Below are 6,843 nucleotides of genomic sequence, written 5' to 3' on the forward strand. Positions count from 1 at the left end.
TTACAAGAGGGGTTCTGGGGGGTGGGGGAAGATCAGTGGTACTGTTGTGTGCTGCTAACAGCATCCCTTTGACTGAGTACCAGAGGTCAGGCCACAGCTCCCAAAGCCTGCTGGTCTTTTTAACGCATGTGTGTGTAGGCGTGTGTGCTTGTGTGTGTTTGTCGTGCTCTTTCAATGTGTGCCTTGGCATTTGCGCGAGTGTTAGCCTTTAGGGCGCACGAAACCCCTGCCGGCTAATGTTACGGGAAAGTCACAAACAGTTTTTTTGTGGCAAGCTGATGGCACATGACGGCGCATCATGTGCATACTCTTTTTACGCGCACCGAACACTGTGGTGTTTGGCTCGCGTGTTGATGTTGGAGGTGCCGGCGCGGCGCTGGGGTGAGCGGTTTGTCTTTATGTTGAGAGATAGTCTCCACAGTCGAGAGCGACTTTTGCTCCCCCAGCGCTCTGTAAGTGGCTTATCCGCATTGACACCAGCAAATAGCGATGGCACTCAAAGAGTTTAACGAGATTAGATCACTCATTTTCATCAAAGTGCTCCATTAGGACAAGGGTGGTACTTAGGTAGGAGATGTTTTTGGGGGTTTTATTTTTGGAAAATATTTGTTTTGATCTGCCTTGTACAGATCAGCCCCCTAGAGAACATCGGGGATACATTTTTTTCTTTTGGGGTAGTTGTTTGTGTAAGGTGGAGATGGGTCTGAGCATGAAAACGGGCCTTTATTAATCATTCAGACTGCCAACATGAAAAGACGCAATCAAAACTGTCAATGACTCTCTTACCTTATATTAACTCAAAATTAGTCCAAATAACTTAGATGTATTTTTTTTTCTTTCCTTCTTAAGTAAAGTTTTTTGGAGGGCAAGGAAAAGAGTTGGAAAGCCCATGACGGACATGTTTTGCTTTTGTAAGTTTGTGGTGCATTTTTATTCTAAATATAAACAGATAAAACTTCAGATTTTGTCATGAGATATTAAGATTCGTATAAAAAACACCTTACAGAAACATTATATTGTAGCAGGAGGACTTTCGGTATTCAAGAGGCCTGACTAGTAAAGTATTGCCATTGCCTATTACCTGTTTGACGGAAGGCAAAAGTATTGTGTGTATTGCAGAAGTATTGCGTTCTCCCAATACTTTTGCGAGCTAACGCTAAAGGAAAACAAAAATTCTCCATGTCACAGCATTGGGATTCACGGCTGCAAAAGAAGTTATAAAGCAAGCCAGAAGTTTTACAAACTCTCATCATCAGTGTGTGTGATGTATTAAATCACTTTTCCACGGTAGAATTGTTATACAACACACAACTTCGATGATTTTGTTTTAGGTTGTGGGTTTTCTCTAAATCACACATTATTCCCAATACCAAGTTCACAATAAAGCACACTCTTTTTGTAGCCATCAGCAAGCTTCTGGCACAATTCTGGCTGAAGTTTCGACCGCTAAAGTTGGCGGAAATTTTAGATGTCATTTAAATCAGTTGGTTTACTTTTGAACATAGTTCATGTATTTTCAACACGATCATGAGTTACTGATGTGTCCAAGTTTCAACCATCTGAGCCACACTCTAATGACATAATGACAGAAAACTGGACTCAAGGCTCATGGTAGACGTGTGAGCATCAACATGAACTGCACAGGTGATAAAGGAAAAAAGGAGTTGCTCCAAAACTGCCACCTTAAGTCTGCCCATACTTAAAATATAAATATGTTTTACAGAAATTATGTCTTTGTGGCTGATCAGAAAGACTAAATATGTCCACACAGACTGTGGAACTTAAACATATCTAGAACATGAGTAAGTAAACTAGTATATTTGTGATTTAAAGAGAGACAGCAATGGGAATTTCCCTTGTGGGACACAGCGCCACAAGAGGTGAGTCACAGTACTGCAATGTCTCACCTTGTACTATTTTAATGTATTTCAATGCGTATAAATTGAGCGATTCTGACCATAAAAATGTTATAGAAAAGTCAAGGGGACAAAATGATTTTCTTTGATCTATTCTACTTCCTAAGTACGTCAGGATTACAGGAGAGACTCTTCCTCCACTGCGGTCCTCAACACAAGTCACTGCCCAACAGTCATCAGGTGAGACCCAAGGTCACAGGTCACCAGCCCATCACAGACATACAGAGCAAACGACATCCACACACTTAAACCTAAGAGCAATTTAGAGAGACTAATTAACCCGGATTGCGTGTTTTAGGACCGAGAGCCGATCAGGAGTCATTTTGAGCTTAAGAAATAAGTTGTGTGTCAGATTCACCATCTGGAGTTTCATCGACCATATAATTGCGCAAGTTTACATTTTAAAAATAGATTCGGTCAATGGAAACACGGCTCTCGTTTGTCGATAAAAAGTTTTGTCACTCTGGTGAGGTGGCTTTTTTGGCTGTATCAAAATTGGTTTATTTGGCAAAAACTGCGACGAAAACGCTCCTTTCACATTCTCGACCTACAATGAAAATGACCACTTAAACATATTCCAATGTGCAAAAATGAAGCGGCTCAGTATTGAATCAGGTTATATTTTCTTCCTTCTCCTTACAGTGGAGTTAATGAAGCACATTTTATGCAAAGATAAACAAATTGCGGCCATCTCATTTCAGATATAAAAAACGTAACCTGTTTTAAATCCCGTGATATTATTCATTGACGCGTAAGTATACCGTTCCAGAAATAGCTAATTCACAAAGCATCGTGGTTCCTGAGAGTAAACCATGTCAGTAGACGGGGTTTCTGAGGAGGTATGTTTTTTGAGGTTTTCTGAAATTTCGTTTTATTTTCTGCCATGATGCATTTCAACAAACGTGTGGAGCCAAGATAAGAGTATAGGAAATACCTGCTGTTTTAATGAACCGTTTGCTCACTCACCCTGTATATTCCTATCTAGAAGCAACCAACTCTAGTTTCACTTTCATCTGCTGGTCTTATAAGTTCACATATTAGCTAATTGGGTCATTTTTCTCGGTATTCAAATGCATTTTCTTTCTTTTTTTTTTTTAAGTTATACATTTTTGAACAAACTTTGAGAAAGGGAGGGAAAAAAAAGCTCAAACTAAGCTTTTCTGGGATTTTAAATATACATAGAGAGGCAGGCTATGAAGATTTGTTTTGTAGAATGTGTGACATAAAACATTCAATAAAAAACATGCACTAAGGGCTAGGCAAAGCAGAATACATGATGCAAGTTTCAACATAGGACAAGGAATGCAGAGTGGGAGATGTTAGACATGACATGTATGGTGCTTCACATATTTTAGATCATATGAAAAACTTCTGTATCTAAGCTGATTTATGGGGGTTATAGGATGAATAACAGTCGTTACAAAATGCATGCCTAGAGAGCCATTTATAATTAATCATATCACCAGGCTACAGCTCTGCTTCATTATATGGAGAAATATACAAAATATACAGGCCAGTGTGAGATTTTGCTTGTTTAAATTATGCAAAAAAACAACACCACAATCTATTGCTAATCCACACTCATAGCAAATAGCAACTTCTAAACTTTTGGCCTCGGAATTGGTCTTGACTCCATCCCTGACTCACTATGCTACAGTTCAAAACAACATGTTACACCCTTAATGGGGCGGTATCAGGTTTGAATATTATCCCCTCATCAAAAACATACCCGGAGTGTCGGTTTGATTCCTTCACACATGTTTGAGAAGTCCTTTAATCTCCCGTGGCAACCGTTCATCTGCGCAAAGCACCTGGTTGGACCTAGCCCCGCCTTTGGCTGAAGATCCTCCATGGAGCCGCAGTATCCAAACTTCTGAGCTTCTGCCTTACAGAGCAGTCTTCCCCTGTAACTTCTCCACTCAGCTCCTTCAAACTACCCAGCAGCAATTAGGAAACACCTGATGGAACTGTACGTCTGCTGAGCTCATCATACAAGCTACTTGTCAGTGGTAAAAACATTGTTAATAGAGGAGCCATGTTGTGATGACTTCCTGATGGCAGAGTTTCAGAAAGAGCAGGAGACCCAGTTTCAAGGCGTCAAATCTCTTTTGTCATATTTGACCTGTACACCAGTTGTTGTTTTTTACAACTGAAGTTAACATAATTACTTTATTGCACTATGAAATGACACTATGCGCCTAGAAAACACATAATGCTGGCCCTTTAGCACCCAGGCACACACACATCTGGACACTACTTGGGGATCAGGGAAGACTCGAATCACTGTAACAAACCCTTTAATGGCCGAGTGAGTGTATCATCTCGAGCCTCTACTCTAAGAGGTGCAAGTAAGTAATGGGAGCAAGCTGCCTTCCAGCATCCCTCATCATCACCACGGTCAACACCAGCTCTCGGGAACTGCCCAGCATACACACCGACACACACAAACGCAACCCAAAAGCACTTTCGTGACACGACGAGGCAAGTGTTAAAGGCAAGAAGCCTTGCAGGGTCATATGTCAGCGGCTAAGGGGCCTGAAATCATGTCAGGATGCACTTATCCCATTGCAGCTCTTCACATCACATATCTCAAACAGATAGGCACCTTTTTACACCCCCTCCACCCCTGCTTTATTTCTGTTTGCACCTCTCAAAAATGGTATTCAGAAAACTCTGTGATATATACCGAGTGGCAAGGTGATAGCCCCCCTGTCCCTTCTTAAGTCAGCGCTCCCAGTCAGGCGGGCCAGCTGAGTGCTAGCAGAGAGGCAGTGATGGATGACGCAAGGCTCATTAGGGTGAGACAACAAAATCAATAGACCGAGCGCAGAGGTGTCAGCATCTCAGACACACGGCAGTAAAAACCGCGAGGAGTCACTTGGAGTCTGTTGTAGAGTTTAGGCATTTGTGCGTGGACAGGGGAGCGGTTACAGGGCAGGGTGATTGATGCTGATGGATATGGATAATGGATAAACTCAAATGTAAGAGCTCTCAATAGGAGGCGTTTGTACGTTTGTGTTTGCACACGAGATGAAAAAAAAAAAGAAATCGGGAAAGATTCAGTTTAAGGGGAGATAAAAGACGGCTTTGGAGTTTGAGTTTGCCTCACAGACAATGTCTTTTTTCTTACCGTGTTAGTATAAAGTGAAGGTAATGCCTTTCCGTCTGGATATAGATATGCCTCCATGAACAAGCCATTGTCTCAGATTCATTTCATCACTTATCTGTGACAGAAACTGTCTCCTTTGTGTCAGGCGCTTCCTTTATGCTGCAAGGTACATTACCATACCGCCTGCTGCTAAAAAATACCTTCAATAAGGAGCTGGTGTGGTTAAGCTTTACTCTTGGATCCATAACTGCTTTCAAAAGAAGATAAATATTTGATGTGGAAAGCTTGTTCACATATATGAAACACCAGGAAGGTCAGCGATGTGGACACTGCTCTAGAATTAAATTGTTTTAGGTGACTGTAATTTCAAACCGGTGTGATCTTGTTCCCATCTTTTCTTTCTCAAAAGTAAGTATTGAGACTCTTTTTAGCCTTTTCACATTGTGTAACATTGCAACAACAAACAAATATGTTTTATTTGGAGTTTATGTACGGCACAGAACAGCAAAGTAGCAGGTAAAGGTTAAGCTAAACTAAAAGGATTCGAGTTCTCCAACTTTTTGTGTTCACTCTCTCTGAGTCAATCCTTGACAAGACCACCTTTCATCGCAGTTACAAAGGTTTGGCCGTTCTTCTTCGCAAAGTAGCTCCAACACAATCAGACTGGATGGAGGGCATCTGGGAAAATCACTTTGCCACAGATTCTCAAGTGGGTTTAGGATTTTGACTAGGCAATCCCCTCATTAACTCTGACCGGCTTCCCAGAACAGAATCCCCCCCCATTTATCACAGAGGCGAGGATGTGTTCAGGGACAAGATCGATATTAGTTGCTTCTTTTTCTTTGCCACTTTAGCTACAAAATTCAATTCTAGCATTACAATAACATTTTAAAGATGGGTATTAGGATTTTTCCAGACACATAGTGCCATTTTGTAGCACAATCAGGTAGCTATATTCCTTTCAGCTGTTTCAACTTTGACTTTGCATCATAGCGTATTTGACACCTTGATATTGGCCTCTGTCTCTTTAAGAAGCTTCTGCTCTTTCTGACACTTCTCCTTCATGCACATCGTCATAACCATGTTTGTCCATTAGGCCATTTAGAAGCGTTGAACTAAGAATAGGTGTTATGATGAGCTCAGCAGAGGTGGAGTCCGCCAAACCTTTCAAGTTTTCATTCCATCACATAAAGTCTTGTTAAAATGTGTTGAAATTAGTAGACGTAACGTGAGAAAAATGGGGGAAGAAGGAAGTGTAGGTCAGGCAGCAAAAGAGATGAGACTGCTTTGGGGCTGAAGTCTTGGTGTGCTCTTATCTTCAGGACGTCATAATTTATGACTCTGTCACCGAGACACGCTGGCTCTTATCTTTCCCTCTTACAGTTCCAGTCCTGCACTCGTATGTGAAGAGCTACTCGTACACACAGACGCATACACACACCAAGGTGTCTGTAGATAGTTGTTGACAGTTTGCTGTCTGTGGTCTCGCGTGGAGCAGATGTCTTCCTGTGTGAGGCTCTGCAGTTTACTGTTAAACCAGAGCCTTGGTGATTTTCCCCCGTTTGACCCCGAAGCGCTGCTGACGCCGCAGACGGCCCCGGCGGCTTCAGAAGGCTACAGCTCTGCTGCGTGGTGAGAGAAAGCTTAATGCTGGCCTTCCTCTACGCTACTTCGAACTTGAGCGACTTTCTCAGAAGTAATGGAATTCCCAAGTAAAGTTCACTGAATGCATCTGCACTCGACTCCCTGACGGAGCAGTAATTGAATAGAAATCAAACCTAATTGGATTGCTGAAGAAATGCCCCTGAATAGTGAGGC

This window comes from Xiphophorus couchianus, chromosome 13 (assembly GCF_001444195.1).
Source record: "Xiphophorus couchianus chromosome 13, X_couchianus-1.0, whole genome shotgun sequence".
Classification (NCBI taxonomy): Eukaryota; Metazoa; Chordata; class Actinopteri; order Cyprinodontiformes; family Poeciliidae; genus Xiphophorus; species Xiphophorus couchianus.